The following is a 16,201-nucleotide window of genomic DNA, read 5'->3' on the forward strand; positions in this document are numbered from 1 at the left end:
TTTGCTGCTGCTTTGAAACCAGGTGAAAATCAATAGTGTGAAGGATTCAAACCTAACAGAAAAGAAGAGGAAGGGATGCTCCTAGGATGGGAAATCTTGTACACACCTGCAAAAACAAAAGCAGCTGCGTTTTTTGTTGCACTGGCAGGAATGCTGGGCAGAGGGCAGGGGGGGCAGTTGCCTCCCAAACTTTCAGGTGATGACATCCTACTCACTCTCCCCTACCCTGTGGCTGATGTCGGCAGTGCCACATAGTGCTTTCTGTTCACACCATCTGCCCAGACTAGATGTCTATCAGGTGTGCAAGCCCCCTCCAACACGGCGGGAGGAACCAGCTCTAGGTAGGGACCCAGATGCATGAGCCCAGCAGCTGCAGTGGTGGCATTACCTCTTTCAGCTATCCTTAATTGCTTTGCTATGGCAGTGCCGGGTTTAGCATGGGCTAACATCCTGGTTTTTGGGCAGGACCTGTAGCTGGGGTATCATCATTTAAGGCTAGTGTGGATACCTCTGTGTCTGGAGCGCTTTGTATTCCGTGCCCTGTGCTTCCTTTGCTTTTTATATAGTGTGGCTTGTACATGGTATCATTTTACTAGAAAAACGCTTCTTAGATGCTGCTGTAACCAGAGATACCCTGACCTTACTGTCACCTGCTGGCTATTTCTCATGCCAAAACAAAAAGGTAAGAAAATAGAAACTAAAAGGATAGGGCAATCACTGGGTTTGTATTTGCATTTCTTTCTCTTGAGCCTGTAAATAATCTAGTTCATGGCAATGTTTCTATTTCGGGTTCCTGCTTCATTTCTGCTTGGTAACTGGCTTTGAAGAGGCTTGGCGGTTTTCTTTGCTTTTTCAGGGGAGAGAGAGGAAAGGTAACAGGAGGTTGATTGAAGCTGTCATGAGGCTGGTGAAGCTGCAGCACTCAGAGGACCGGCCGGGAGCATGGCTCACCCTTCACGTGTACTTAGGGAGGCAGGCAGGCTCCCAGGCAGGATGGACAGCTGGCAGGGAAGAAAAGGAAAGCACAAAAAATACCCTGCAGTCACATGGCCAGGTCTTCCTTGGGCTGGCCTTCAGTCCCTGTCCCCACCACCTTTCCTAGGCAAGGCTGTCTCCCAGGTTTGTGTAAAAAAGTGCTACACCCTCTTAAGTAAAGCTGTGTGGTTAAGCAGGTTTCTGGCAAACCAGTGCAAGGGTCTGGACTCTTATTTCAGCATGGAGGTGAATTAATATTTTTGTTTTTAAATAATTGACTTTTGAGTTATTTTATCTTAGGTAAATCATTTAAGAGCAGACTGCAATTAATATTCCATTTCCACAGCTCCATATAAAAGTGTGAGATGCAGTGCTTAAACTTGTAGAAAAGTGTGCTGGACAAAGCTTGATAAACTTTGGTTCCCAGAATGATGAAGAAGAACAAATTTCTCCTCTGCCAGGTCTTCTGGACCTGGCTTTGTGGAGTGATGCCCAGGCAGCCTCTTCTGTGTCTCACTGTACCCAGACTCCTTCCTATTATATTATATATACTATCTCATATCGTGTTATATACTTCTTCCCTTGTAGCGGCTTCCAAGATTTTAGCTTGTAACCTTCTTTAAGAACAAATGCATTCTTCTGTATGAGAAATGCAAGGATGGCAGCATGGAAATTTCTAACATTTGAAATTTCATTTCAGTGTTTAAGTTTTAGAAATGTAATTCTATTAAGTAGCCAAGAGACTGTTGAGGCCAAATGAAAATCACTGGAACATTAACTTGTGTGGGAGGGTGGCTTCTTGTGTGTCCCACCAGATGACAAGACCTTGTAATAGCCCAAAAGCTCTTCTGGGATCCCCTGCCGAAGGGACACAACTTTTTTAACGGCTGCCTCTTGGCTGTAACAGAGCTTATTTCTCTGAGAAGCAGAGCTCTTTTCTTGCCTATTCTGTCTTTGAACCAAACAGCATGAAACCTAAATGATGCCATGTGACTTCTTGAGTTTTGTGATACGCATGGATGATTTTGGAAGTATTGTTGATGTGAAGTGGTCAGATAAATGGAGAGACTTTGCGTGTGGCGTGTCCCCTCTGAATTGTCCCATAGTGGCCCGTCCCGCCGGACCACCTTGACGGGTGAATGAACAGCAGCTGTTCATTAACATGGAACAGAGATCCGGTGCTGGCTATAGGAAGTAAAAGCCCTAGAGCACACTGCAGTAGCCTTGTTCTCCTTTACAAAGCTCCTCTCTGTTAAACTATGGTATCAACCCACACTGGTGTACAAATGCCCTTCGTTAGAGTTTGCACACTGTGTTGTATCAGGCTGCAGTTAAAAAGCAAATGAACAAAACCTGCTTCTGGTAATTTACTATTTAATGATACTGGAAGTGAGTTTATCAGGAAAAAAACCCCTGATTGGGGTGATTATGCCCAGCTGTGGTGCTGGAAGGAGCGGGATGCTCAAGCTCTGAGGTGGTGGTTTCACTGGTGACTCTGGAGATGGATTATTTGCAAAATCGCAGCCTAATGTGGCTTGCTCTCCCAGAACGCGGTGTGTTCCTAAGACACAGATCTTTGTATGTTTAATAAGATGTTAAAAGCAGAACTCAAAATGTTCATTTACATTCCCCTGTTCTGGACCATTTCAGTGACCATCTGGTGCCCCCTCCTTTTTTTTAAAAGACGCTTTTGTGTCCTGCATATTAGTTTTTGCTTACCCTTTGAGGCCCAGTTTGGCAGAGTGCCTAGGAATGTGCTTGGTGTCCTGTCCCTTCCTAACTCAGCAAAACACGGAGGATGGTGCATAACAATAAGTTGTCATGATTCTGCTCCCACCTCACCAGAGAGCCTCATCCTACCAGCTGCTAGAGCAGCCTTTGGTTGGAAGGTGGGAGAAGGATGCTGGAGTTTGTACAGTGCTTTTGTTTCCAGGGAGATTTTTAACACTTGTCCTGGTGGCTTGCTCAGATTTGCGTACTTGAGTAGCTACAGCAGCCTGGCATCAAAGTGAAAAAGCATCTTTTTCAAAGAAAAAAATAGTTCCTTTCATGGGTCCAAGCAAAGTTACTCTCTGACATGGAGAGCTGAAAGACTTTTCAGCTGAGCCTCTGTTTCCACTGTGTATTAGTGCTACAATTATTGATATAGCTGGTTTTGAGGTGTCATTTGCTTAGCCAGAGGCAAAGCAAAAACTCTACCCTTTCTGAACTGACCAGAGCAAAAGGCCATATTTTAACCTCAAGAAGAGTTGGCAGCCATGAAGAATGTCTGCTGGAAAGTGAAACCCAAGAAATTAAACTAAATGAACACTGCACTACATGCCTTTGGTATGTCTGTGTGTGCATGGATGTGACTCAGAGGGAGAGGAAGGATGGATCTGATACCAACTGTATTCAGTTTAGGAGTGAATGCAGAGGCAGCTGCAGTTACCGACTGATTTAGGAAGGAGTTCAAGTCCATTGAAGGAACCTGGTGTAAATGGCTGTGGGTGCATGTTTTTCACTTGGGGCAGCAGCCCTGCCACTGTGGCTGCAGTGCTGGGGGCCCATGTGGCCAGGAAAGCCGCGCCACCTCCAAGCAGCCCAGGCTCAGGCAGCAGAAACCATTTCCACCAGCACCGCTGCATCTTCCACGTGACTTTTGCCAGGAGAGATATTTTGGTGAGGGGATGTAGCTGGGTTGATTCCCACTTTCTGAGCTGGCCTTGCTGTGCTGGCACAACCCTGCTGTATAAATTAACTGATAAGCTAAACCAGCTAAACTGTTTTAAGTTTAGTTTGTTTAAGTGGCATTTTACAGTGGCATGAGTACATTGCTTTTAAACTGAATCTTTTAATTGTACTTCTCTGGATATATTTTGCTTTGTAATGAAGTTCTTATTCAATTTATGTAGCCAACGTATTTTGGCTAACACTTACGTTGTCCTTTGCTCCAGGAGGCCTCTTTGGTTCAGGTGCTATCATAGCTTCTCTAGGAAGCAAGCCAGGATTTTTCTGGTCATTGGAGTGCATTTGCATTTGTTCACTAGTGGTGTTCTTCCCTTATCTCTGTTTGTATTACGTTACCATCCAGGGTATTCCTGCACTAGTCCTGTGTTTGTATGGTACCCAAAAGATGACACCTCTGTGAGCTTGTGGCCTGTGTGTGGGACAAAAAGCCCCAGAGAGTGGTTAGAGATTGCTATAAAGATCTCAATGCTGTATTTTGTTCTCCTAAATTAAATTCCCGCTGTAGGTCTTCCTACATGCTGAAGTAAGGGATCCATGTGAAAATGTCTTCACTCCATGTGTATTTATTATCAAAGTCCTTCAGGTTTTGTTTGACTGTTTTGATGTGTCCAGTTTCTTATCTGATGCCTTTTGGTTACCTTTCTAATTCAGAGACAAAGTCCAAAGAAAGACTGGCATCGACTTACAGAGGGTGGAGTTGGCAGAAAAATGGGTTAGCTCTGCCCCCTTTTTGACCGGAAACTGTCCTTGTGAAATAACCCCAGCTGAGTTCTGAAAGAGAAAGAATTCCTGCATCTTCTGCAACTGCTATAGTCACAGTCCCCGGCAGGGATAGATCTGATTTTAAATTAGATAGTCAAGACTGCTCCCATTGTGAAGCTGTGGTACCAAGGGTGATGGGGCTGGGGACAGAAGGAGAGTCAACTGCAGGCAAATGCCTCTCAGGATTGCCTTCATGACCTGTCCTCAAGGATGTCCAGGGTTCAAGGTCCCTCACCACCCCCAGGTGCTCCACTCCACTGCTTCATCATCCCTACTGCTGGAAAACAGGCCCTTATGCTTCACCTGAACCTCCCTTCCTCTGATTTAAAGACTATTACTTCTTGCCCTAACCTGCAAAAAACTCCATTGTCTATACTTCATGTGTGCTCTGCTCACTTTAATATACAGCATTTGTATTTCTAATAGAACACAGAAGACAAGAAAGTCAACTCACACCTTAGAAGGTGACTTATAGCCCTTCCTGGCTGAGCAGGGGCTTGCCTGGAAGACAGAAAACTCCTCTCTACCATACCAATATCGTTTTAAAGCACCTAAGGGTGTCCTGGCTGATAGTATGTAACGAGTGGCAGGGCTTGGATACTGTGAAAGGAATATAAGAAGGTTTATTACAAAGAGCTTGTGTTCTCTTAGTACGTGCTTGTGATCTGCCATCCGGCAGGAGCAGGAGCAACAACCATCCTGCAACCTCGTTCAGGTTGGGGTGAGCAACCACAGGTGCCTACCAAAGTCAACAGTGAAATACCTGAGCACAGCAAGACAGCAGGCCATCTTGCGGTGATTATTAGTGGGATATTTGGAATTGTGTCCAGGTAATTAGCATGATGAGTTATTCACAATACTGCCTATTGGTAGGGGGAATATTGCACTTATGTTACTGGGGGGGGGGGGCGGGGAAGTGAATAGGGAGGAGGTTAATGGTGGTTGCTTTTGCTTTTGCTTTAGCTGGACCCCCAAAAGAACATCCTCCACGGTGTCATTTACTTTATTCTGACACCCTGCTAGAGCAGAATTTACCTTAGCTCTCAATTGCTGCTTCTATTCCGGCTGAAATGCCTGAAGTGATGGTGATGATGTCATTCTTGTGAGCTATGACATAAGGTGCAAGTGGGTGTCAGTCTCAGAAGATGAACACAGCTGTCAAACAGGCAAGTCTCCTTAAGAACCAGGTCAAAACCTTTTCAAGTACCTAAACAACCCACTTCAAGTGGCTACGCAACAGCCGATTTTTCTGAATTTCGTCAAAGCTGCAGGAACAGCAGTGTTTTCAAACAGTGTTCCACAGCCATTGCTGAATAGAGCTGAATTGGCAAATCACAGATACCCAGAAGGAACAGTGTCCTGTTTATAAGGAAAGAGCGCGGTTACTGTGGTCAGACAGCCGGGCCACAGGCCAGGTCACGCCTCCTAAACATATTTTATCTAACCTCATGTCACAGGCAGGATGTGGGGAATGTCAGATCTTCTCTTCTGAAAGGTAAGGGCCATTCAAAGAGCACAGACTGGCATCACTCTTGTGACTCCATCACAGTCAAAGACAGCTGCTTTGCCTTACACCAGCTGAACCTTGGCTTCTTAATTAAGGTACCAGAGGAAATTTCCAGACGTGCTAGGATCAGGATTGGTGCAGATCCACCTCGGTGGTTTTCCCCGGGCAGTTGAGAAGGCAAAGGCAGGCTGCAGCCAGGCCTGAATGGACCCATTCTTCTCAGCCAACTGTTAATACTTAAGGTATGTCTCTGCTTGGCAAACATGGAGTGTGACTTGTAGCACTTAAATCATGCGTGCAGCTGACATGGTCTAGAAACGGTGAGGCTGTAGGTAGAGTCCTTGGAAAGTCCTTGTTCCTGCTGCTTGCACTCATATGCCTGTGCTGCTCTGCTCTGGCCTCTGGTGTTGCAGAGGGTGGCTGGAAGAAGCTGTCAGGGCTGCAGAAGCACCTCTGCTTGGTTGGCTGGAACTAAGGGGACGTCTAGTGGTGGTATTTTAAGATCCAGATCTCCAAGTAACTAGAGGCATCTAGTTTTCCTACTGTTACTGCAGCTTCCTTGGAAGCGATGGGCAGAAACAGCTGTGAGATTAAAGGTGCTCTTCTGTCAAGTTTCCCTTGTGAAAGCAGCTCCCAACTTTGATTACTACATACAGGCAAAGTTCAACTCAGTTTCCATATGGCAATCTCTCTGATGGTAGTGGGGCTTCCAAATACAAAATGGTCATAACTGGTGTAAGATTGATGCTTCTTGACTTGGCCTGATGGGTTTTATATGGTCCCGGTCTCTGCACATGGAGACCCCAGACCATAATCAGAAGTAGTTTAAACTTTGTAATTTGAATTTTGTATGTGAATACACAGAATATGTAAGATATTCATGACTTAGGCCGCGCAGTGAGACCCTGCTGTATGTCACAGACATGCAGAAATTGGTTGCTGATTTCTCAGTACTGTGCATTGATGTTTCTCACTCATATATCACTTCACATTGGGCAATAGCTGGGGCCTTAGCACAGGGTAAACCTAAAAAAGACAACACTGCATCCCCCTTGTCCACATGCTTATATACTGCTGTAACTAAAGTGAATGTATGTCACTACAGGTAGCAATGTAAGACAACATAGTGAATAAATATTCATTTTATTTATTATAAATGAGGTTTGCTAATATCGTTCTATTTTCTTTTAGGATTTACAAAGGTTTTCCTTGGTAAATATTATGCAGTTGGTGGTAGGTTTGCTTTGAGGGAATGTGCTCTCAGAAAGACAACTCATTGGCAAGATGATCTTGGAGGCTGTGCCAATAACAGGTAGAGAAACTCAGGTGCAGCTCCCCAAGGGATGGTCTGCCCTGAGGAGGCTCATTGCAACAGGCAGACATGGTAATGTATTGCTAAACAGCCTCCTCTTTCTCTCTAGTCCAAGAAATGTATCATTTCCTCAATGTAAAGGAACTAATTACTTATTTTTCAGGCTATTAAACCAAATGCAATATATACATGCCCCCCCGATGTGTTCTGGAATTGCTGCTGCTGCAGTCACAGCAGGGAAGGATTTCACTGCTGCTGCTGCCATGTTTTTCTTGTGGCACATTATTAGACAAAGCTGTCTCTTGTTCTTGGGGTGTTTTTAATGCACAGTGAAACTTCTGCTCTAGCTTATTGGCTAGTTTTCTTTTCTGAACCCCAGAATTCATTTCTTTGGATGTCTTTCTGCTATTTCTCAACAATTCTTTCTGCTTTTTATTTTTTCTTTCTCTTAGCATGGGGTCTTTTTTTCTGTTCTCAAACCAGTGACCAGCAGACAGACCTTGAGTAAGAATCTCTCGCCCTTAACCATCTAATTTATTTAGCCCAGGCTTTTCTCTGCCTTTCTGGCTTGTGTGTGTGCAAGGCCAGTCATTACCTTGATCACAGAATACCCCTTGTTTGATGAAATAGCTCTGGTGCTGAGCAGGGAGCACAGGCAGAGCTCAGACATGTACCCTTCCTTCAGACAAGCTTTCATGTTTCTGTGCGTGGAGCTGGGTAAAGTTCCCCATGTGATGTACTGAAGTGGTTTCCTTTTCTGTGGATTCACAATGAAATATAGGGGGTTTGGTGTTGGTATTGTGTTTCATTTAAATTTCTTCCTTCTTGCCTCCAAGATGTTTCCAGTTGATTATATTTTGATTCTTGAAAATGTAACTTGTTCTTACTTCATTCTTATGCATTCTTCCTTACTTAACATTTTTGCCAAGGCATGTACTAAAACCCATGAAAAGCAGGTCTGTGGGTGGGGGTAGTATTTTTTCCCCAGTTAGACTCCCCCTTCCCTGCCCCTGCTGCACAAGTGTAAGTTGGTTTAACCTCCTTAATTTCAGGGTGGTGGTGTTGGGGAAGTAGTTGTAAAGTAACAGGATTTCACTTTACCTTTTGCTGTGCTGTGACTTTCCCAAGGTTTATGAGGTACTGAAGGGCTCTGTGACAGGAAAAGTTGTCACATACCTTTTTATTCATATCAGCAAGTTCTGCAGGGCTGTCTTTCTCTTGTAACAGCCCCTGCTCTGGCCTTCGCTCACTTACCTACACCAACTATTGCTACTTTGGGCTGCACAGCAAAAAGCAAACCCCCGAAAGAGAGAAGGGTCCCTCTCATTTAGAAGAAAACTTCCATTTTCTAGATACTCTTGGAGTGAGTTCTGAAGTACCTTATTGCCTTTGTGAAGGATTTTGTCATGTGCTACTTTGCCACACATTGCAAATTAATTTGAATTTCCCAAGTCTTTTTGCAGCACGTCATCCTATTTTCCACCTGTCTCACTGGACAGGTTAGATTTGCACTTGTAGGGTCTAAGTGAGGATGGAAATCTTTTCTCCTTTCTCGTGACACGTCTGCGCGGAGTGTGTGTATGTAGCGGGGCTGTGCTCACGTGCAGGCAGAGTGTAACGTGACCGTGTTTGCGAGGGATGCTCGGAAGGTGCGGCTGGCTGCGGGCTGGCTGCGGGCTGGCTGCCGCGGCGCCCCTGGCTGGCGCTGCTGCCGCTTCTCCGGTGGAGCAACAGTGCCAACTGCTGGCTGCTGCGCGCGGCCTGCGGGGCTTGCTCCTCCACACCGCCTTCGGAGGGCACCGGTACCCAAAACACAGCATCCCGTTGCTGATGGCTTGGGTACTCGGCAGTAGAATCTCAGTTTGATAGTCCTTGTTTCCATACCAAAATGATATTCCGTTGTGTGCGGGTAAGCCCTTGCTGGTTACCTTTCTTTGCGATGTTTCTCACATTCATTTAAAAACTAAATGTTAATGTTGTTTTAAAGCTCTCTGTCTCTCCTGATCTTCCAGAGCTGGCTGCTCAGAGGGAGGAGAAGGTGTCTGCTCTGAGCGGTGGAACGGCCATGAAAGGTGTCGTGCGCTCCCTGAGATTTTTTTAGTGACCCGGTTGTGCCAGCAATTTGCCAACTACAGATTTGAGATGCTCGTATGTGTTACAGCCACAATGAGCTCTGAATAAAATTACACGGTAGTTTATGTATTTCTGCACAGGGTACCACACAGTGGTTTTGGTCAGGAAAAAGGGAAAAAAAATAGAGAAGGTAAGAAAAAGAAAAGAATGTACAGGTGTACATGTAGACTCCATTTTATTAGCATTTCAGCAAGATGCTTTAATGGAAAAAAAAGATTATTCCCCACCCCAAGAGAAATATCAAATGGAAGACAGGTCTGTTTCTTTAAAAATTTTCTGTGAGAATGGTTTTGTTCTATAAGGCTCCATAAGACTTTGTCTTTGCCCTGTCTCCTTTCTTTTTTGGCCTGTGATCTTTTTCTAGTGGGTTACAACATTTACAGGAAGCGACAGAAGAGGGACATGGATAGGGAATATGAAACTGGGAAAGGAAAAAAAAAAAAAACCCAACGTAAAATAAAACAAAAGAAAGATTAAGAGAGCCTTGCAGAGAGAAAAAGGAAAGAAAGTGAATAGGTAGAGCAAGAAACCTGGGAGAGATGATCAGGTGAAGTTTGCAAAGGAGGGGGGGTGGAAAAGGAGGGACAGGAGGATACAGGCAGCCAAACAAACTGAAAGTGAGTCTGATGAGTCAGGGTTTCTGTGGGTTTCTTGCACCTCCCAAAGGGTCATTTTCTGCTTCCTCCCAGCCACAAATGTTCTTCGTAATTTTTTTTTGGAATAGAACACGGGAGGAAAACAAATAAATCAGCTATTCTTAACCATACATGGCAAGCCCAGGCTGAGGCACAGGTGGACTGCAGCCATGCATGGCCTCTGAGTTGAGGTTGGAGAACTGTGGCCACCCAGCAGGTTTATCACCGCTTCTAGCTCTCTGTTGCTCTTTCACTCATATGTTGGGGTTGTCTTCCCCAGTGCCTTCATAGGAAAATCTAAACTAGACGGGGGCAGGCAGGGGAGGCATTTTGATGCTACTTTGAAAGATAGGAACATCAGAACTCCTCCTATGAAACTAAAACCTGAGGTTTTTGGGATGGTTTTTTTTAGGTGAAGCTTAAAAACCCTATGGCAAAATATTTCCTAGGCAGCATGTTACTTCAGCCCCATCTGGGAACCCTAAGGTGGCCCTGGGCACCATTAGGGGTGGGAAGGCCACCACACTCTGCTCAGTGGAGGAGAAATGGTGTGCAAGTGCAGTGCTGCTTATGCCATGGGTCCTGCAGCAGTCAAGTGCTTTGCTAAATGTTGGGAGGGGGAAACTGAAGTGATTGGAGGACAATCTCAGTCAGTTTTTCAAATCTGTGATATCCTGATTCATGTGGGTGCTGGGAACAGTTTGAAAGTGAAATTCAGGTATTGCCTAGCATCTGAGAAAGCAGAGTGCAAATAAACAGAAATGAGCAATGTGTGGCCCCAGACCTCACTAACCAAGCACAAAACTGCTACTGCCCTTAGCTCAAGAAGTTTAAGGAGCTTGGAATTCCTGTTTCTTAACAAATGCTTTTGAATATTCCAGAAAATTATTGTAATTAATAGCTGTAGGCAGAGAAAAAAGCACTAAAAGCAGATCATAACTATGTTATAACAGATGTGTGCTGCAACCAGCTGCAAGTGCCACTCAGTCGACTTCTCTCACAAGCCATATTTAAGTAGCTTTCTGGGAGTGGGAGAATGGGGACATTAGTTTTTCTGGTTAAGTTGGTTTTCTGTCAAGAGAAGTGAGTGCCAGACCTGATACCATGAAGCATGCAGGGGAGAGTGAAGTATAACCGTCCCCTTTCCGTGACAGCAAGCTGTTGGGTTGACCTAAGCCACAACACGTAACATCACCTCCGTGTTCGGGAGATAGATAATCTAGCCTTCCAAACCCCAGCTGACCCTCCGAACCTTCCTCCCCCATTTCCTCCCACACAGGATCCATTCTGATTTTCCACTTGCTGACAATAAGAGCACATTTGTATATGAAGATAGATTTAATCTAATGATATTATAAATGTACCAAGAATAAAGTTCTATAATAAGAAATGTTATTGGAGTACTTCTATTTACAGTTTGGATATTACATGGCATTCACTGGATTCCTTCTTTGCATGTTCATTGCTTCAGTCACCCAATTGCCATGTTCTAGTTTAAATTTCTGAGTACAGAGAAGTTTTTATTTAGTGTTATAACCGCATTTCACAAAGAGTTTGGTTTTTTTATAAGAGTTTTGTCATTTAGGTTGCTTGTTATGATTCTTTCAGGGTCTGCCATTTTAACATTTTATTCGTACCAATTATGGCTGAACCTATAAAATAACAGTTAAAATCGGTTCATTAAAACCAAAGAGAAAATCACAGATTTGGACAACAGCAGGAACTTATTTGAGTCATTATAGACATGTCTGGAAGCTTGAGGGTGGGAAGCCAGAAGTGGCTGGAGAGACATCAAAGCACAGAAATGATGGGAGATGTACAAGAATGGGACGTCCCTTTTGGGGGAGCTGCTCCACTTGAAGAACCCCTGCGACAAAATAAAAGGTTATCGAAAAGAAAATAATGGGCAGGTTCTGAAGGAAAAAAAGGTGAGGACTTACTCTTTCCTACTAGCTTGCCAGCAGGACTTGGCACCGCTGCTCACCTTCCAGCTGGAGACTTGCAGAAATCCTATAAAGCTCCGCTCTGATGAGTGAGTAAAAAGACCACTTCCTGGGCTTTGTGTTTTACACCTGTAGCATTTTCCTTCCCAATGAAACAACTACCTAACAGGTCTGATTTGGACTCTGATGCCCTTGCACCTCCCCTCCTTGCCCCTCGCTGCCTTTCCTTGCTCCCCCAAGTCTCCAGGGCTCATTCCCTCCCTGCCAGGAGCCTGGACCCAAGTCCCTCACCAGGAGCACACACTGATGTGGGAAAAGCCGCTCAACAAGGCGTTGCTGGTGCAGGAAACAGAAATTCTGTGAAACTGATCTCTGTAGTAGGCACTGGTCTGTTTCTCATGACAGTGTCTTGACTCTTTATTACTGGCGTAAATAATTGAGCTGGATGCCATGCCATTATTTATTATTTTCTTTAATTAAACAAAATGAAAATCTTTCCAGGACATGTGGTTGCAATTTGCGAGTCCTGTTCTAACCATGGTCTGATTTATTTCACTTTCACGCAGACATGCGTCCCCCCTAAGCCATATGTCTCTCTGAGTAAAGGGAGCAGGCTACACCCTTCCTTATCGATTGCAGGCCTTTCCCACTGAGATAACCAGCCTCTTAGTGTGAATATATTATTACGTATATAATATATTATTAAGAAAACATAAGGGCGGGGCAGGGCTGAAAAAGCTGAGCAGACCTGAGTGAGCAAGGAGGAGGCGAAGGGTGGTGAGGCGGGGCAGGCAGCGGGGTGTCCCCCCTATGCCAGCCTTCCCAGCGCTGGGAATGCTGTGGGACAGGGTGGGTGGTGGGACCGGCTGGGGCTGCGGGAGCTACTAGGTGGCCCTGGGCAGCCAGAGGTGGCAGCTTGCCCCACCACCACCGCACTGCCCGCGGGCCGGGGCCTACAGTGTTACGTGTGGGGGGAGGTGGTGTCTGCCTTAAAAAAATAATAATAATAAAAAAATTAAAATTATATGTGTATATATATGTCGTCATCTATCAGCCTGTGGGGTAACGCCATGGGTAGCAAGGAGAAAGATGCTTCTTTCGCCCCTTTTCATTTAATTTCCCAGCGAAAGGCGCTGGGTGGCAGGGAGATGTCTGTTCTGAGGGGTACTTCCACCAGGGCCAGCCGGTACTTCCCGGTGAGAGGCAGTGGGCTGGGATTTGCCGGTGCGGTGTGCCAGGGAATGCCGGTGCGGTGTGCCAGGGAATGCCAGTGCGGTGGGCCGGGATGTGCCGGTGCACCGGGCCTAATGCCGCAGCTTTGCCCAGCTCTCGCCAGCTCTGGCCCAGGCTGATGCGGTGTGAGGGGCACACTGCAGCCTGCAGCAGCTGAACTGGTGGGCAAGCACCTGTGTGCACCTTCTCAGTGATTCTGCCATCTTAAAGAATATATTGGGGGAAAGAAATTGGTCTTGATTGGGTTCAGATATAAGCCAAAGAAATAATGTGTAAAACCTTTCCTCCTCTTCACAGGCTGCTGGGGGGCAGGAGACCACTCACTTCAGGTGAGCTGAGACAGTTGGAGCTGGCCATCGGACACCCAGCCCTGCAGGGACAGCAGAGCCATCTGCCAGGCTCCTCGGGGTGGTCCCCAGGGCCACCTCTCCTCTTCCCTGTGGGACACCCCAGGCTCAGCCCCTCCACCGTAGCCCCAAAGGCTCAGTGTGGGCCAGGGCTGGCGGGAGAGGCAGCAGCCTGTGAGGGTGGTGGGCTGGGGTAGGCACGTGGCATGGAGTGGGCAGAAAGAGCTAGCAAGGGTCTGCAAGCTCTTGGAGGCAGTGCCTAAGGGGGACACAGGGAAACCTCCTAAATCTGCTTCCACCTGCCATCCCCAAACCCCTCCTTGTGCTTCCCAGCCCCGGTGTCACTCAGCACATGCAGACCCATGTGGAGCCCGGGCTGCTCAGCCATGCGGTTTGTGCTTGCCACCTGGCGTGACCGCTTCTCCAGCCAGCTGTGCTGGCCCTGCTGCAACAGGGGTGCTCCTGCCCCTCCAGTCTGGTGTGGCAACTGGGCTAGGAGGGCAGCCTCCAGCAATGGGGGTGCGACGGCCTCTCCTGTGATCCCTGAACAGTTAATTCCTCCCTGTGCCCAAGACACATGGCCATGTTTTCACTGGAGTGGAAGCTGTGTTTCCATATGTCCCTAGCTCCCGTGGCTGGCACCTTGGTGTGGACATCTGCGCCACTCAGCATGCCTGTGCCCTTGCAAAGACTCACCTGAACTTATGTTGGGCAGCTCCTTCTGCTCTTGGTCCCCTGTGGTGCCCCATGTGCCTTCTGTACATCACTGCTGCATGCATAGTGGGCTGTGCATGCCCCTGAACCGCCCTGAAAGCAACTAGCTCGGCTTATCTGCCCAGGCTATATCTAACACATTAACAATTCTCAAAATACAAGTAATAACTGGCTGACTGTAATCTATTTCTTAGGATGTGCTGCTGCAGTGTGTGGTTGCACAACCCAAGCTGTTGTGTGTTCAGAGTCATATCTGCCTGCCTGAATGACAGAAATTAAGCATTTGTTGCTTTCTACTTCATTTAAACCTGTAGGAGCCTGTAGCACTCATCCTGCTCATGCACCAAGGTATCCACGTATGTCACTTGCCAATAGGGGACTTCTTCACCGAGTAATATCTGAAAAAATCTTTTAATAACAAAGAGATTACACACAGATCATTGTAATCATAATTTGGCTGACAAAGCCTTTGTTACTAATGGTGATGTTGGAGATGGAAAACCCAGCTTGGTTCTCAGATCCCTGCTGGAAAATAATAAAATAAAAAGGAGCAAAATCTGTGAGCATATTTGTTACCAAACCTTTGAAAAACACAAAAGTGGAACCCTGCCAATGCTATTGCTGGCAATTTTTCAGAGCAGAGCCTCACTCCAAGGTAGGGTTAGAAGTGGAAGTGCATTTTGTGTCTCTGGCATTAGTATCACGGTGTTGTGTACAAATGGAGGGTTTACAGTCATTTGACATTTGTTCATTTCTATTGTAATTATTGTGTGCTGCTCATATCTTCAGAGCACTTTTGAATATCTTTTGATAATAGAATAATTAGAAATTAACTTCAGCATTGTAAAAAAGAAGGTGTCTATTTTGCTAACGCAAAGAACTGACAAAAGAACTGCTTCAGTGGAAGGGCTCTTATAAAAATGGAGAGGTGTTGTCATTCTTCTTTGTTGTGAACATTGGTGAAGGGATGCTGGCTTTTATGTAGTCTCTTTTGTTCATCTCTAGGCAATGGCAGAACTTGCAACTAAATTCTGGTGGCAGAAACTTCTCTGGTCATAGCTGAGAATGGTATAATATCATGTATAGTTGTAACAACAACAACAACAAATCCCTAATGCATAGCTTGTATTTAGAATACCAAAAGGAGCCTTCAGTACTAAGAATCGAGCCTGCAGTACTAAGAATACAGAAAGAGCTATTAATTTTTTTTTAACACAAAAACAGCTGCTTAATAAAATCAGTAACAAATAGAAGAGGAATGTAAATATAATTTTAAATTATTTATTTCACTCCCTCTCTTTTTTTCATGTTAATATATCTTTGGCTCCTAGTTCACAACCACACACTAATTATAAATGTAAGAAAACCTAACTTGTTACTGTGCTCATTAAACTGTATGTCACATAGATATTTGGGGAGAATTTCCCATGCTTTCCAGAGTGAATGGAAGGAAAGAGCAGCGGTGCTCACTTTAAACTGGGTTTTTTCCTAGTACCTTGCAAAAAGGCTTCATTGTATTTTGATTAATCCATGCTTGGTCCACCTCCGATGTTTCCATGGAAACAGAATTTTTTTTTTCCTTGATGGCAACTGTTAGGCTCGGGAAGGCTCCTTGCTGCACAAAACCACTCCTGCTCCTAAAGAACTACTTGCTGGAAATTTAATGTGCATAAACAAAACTCCCAAATTCCTCCTTAGTGTTATTGTTGTCAATGCTAATAGAGAACTGTTTTCTTAATGATACACAGTGGTGCCTTTTCACTCCAGTGAAAAGTAACAGTAGTATTCTTTCCACTGCAAGAGAGCACTTTCCCTGGTCCAGAAAAAATTAGCCTGCAAACCTTCCAAAATTAAATTTTAAGAGTTCTGATGTGTGAATACTATTTAGTTCTGGATCAAAATAATTTGGT

At 45.3% G+C, this 16,201-nt stretch overlaps 1 long non-coding RNA gene across 2 annotated transcripts in view; it reads left to right on the forward strand.

Annotated features, from left to right (window-relative positions):
• Positions 1 to 5,917: 5,917 nt before the first annotated feature.
• The window catches only part of LOC114014732 (uncharacterized), a 102,442-nt gene continuing 92,158 nt past the window's right edge, over positions 5,918 to 16,201 (forward strand). The window contains exons 1-2 of one of the 2 annotated variants that reach the window (XR_003558352.2): positions 5,918 to 5,962; positions 6,070 to 6,216. This is a non-coding gene — a long non-coding RNA (uncharacterized LOC114014732). Of the gene's footprint in view, positions 5,963 to 5,989; positions 6,217 to 16,201 lie in introns of those variants that run through there. The other variant, XR_008732590.1, reaches the window with a different exon arrangement.

Source organism: Falco cherrug, chromosome 5, assembly GCF_023634085.1.
Source record: "Falco cherrug isolate bFalChe1 chromosome 5, bFalChe1.pri, whole genome shotgun sequence".
NCBI lineage: Eukaryota > Metazoa > Chordata > Aves > Falconiformes > Falconidae > Falco > Falco cherrug.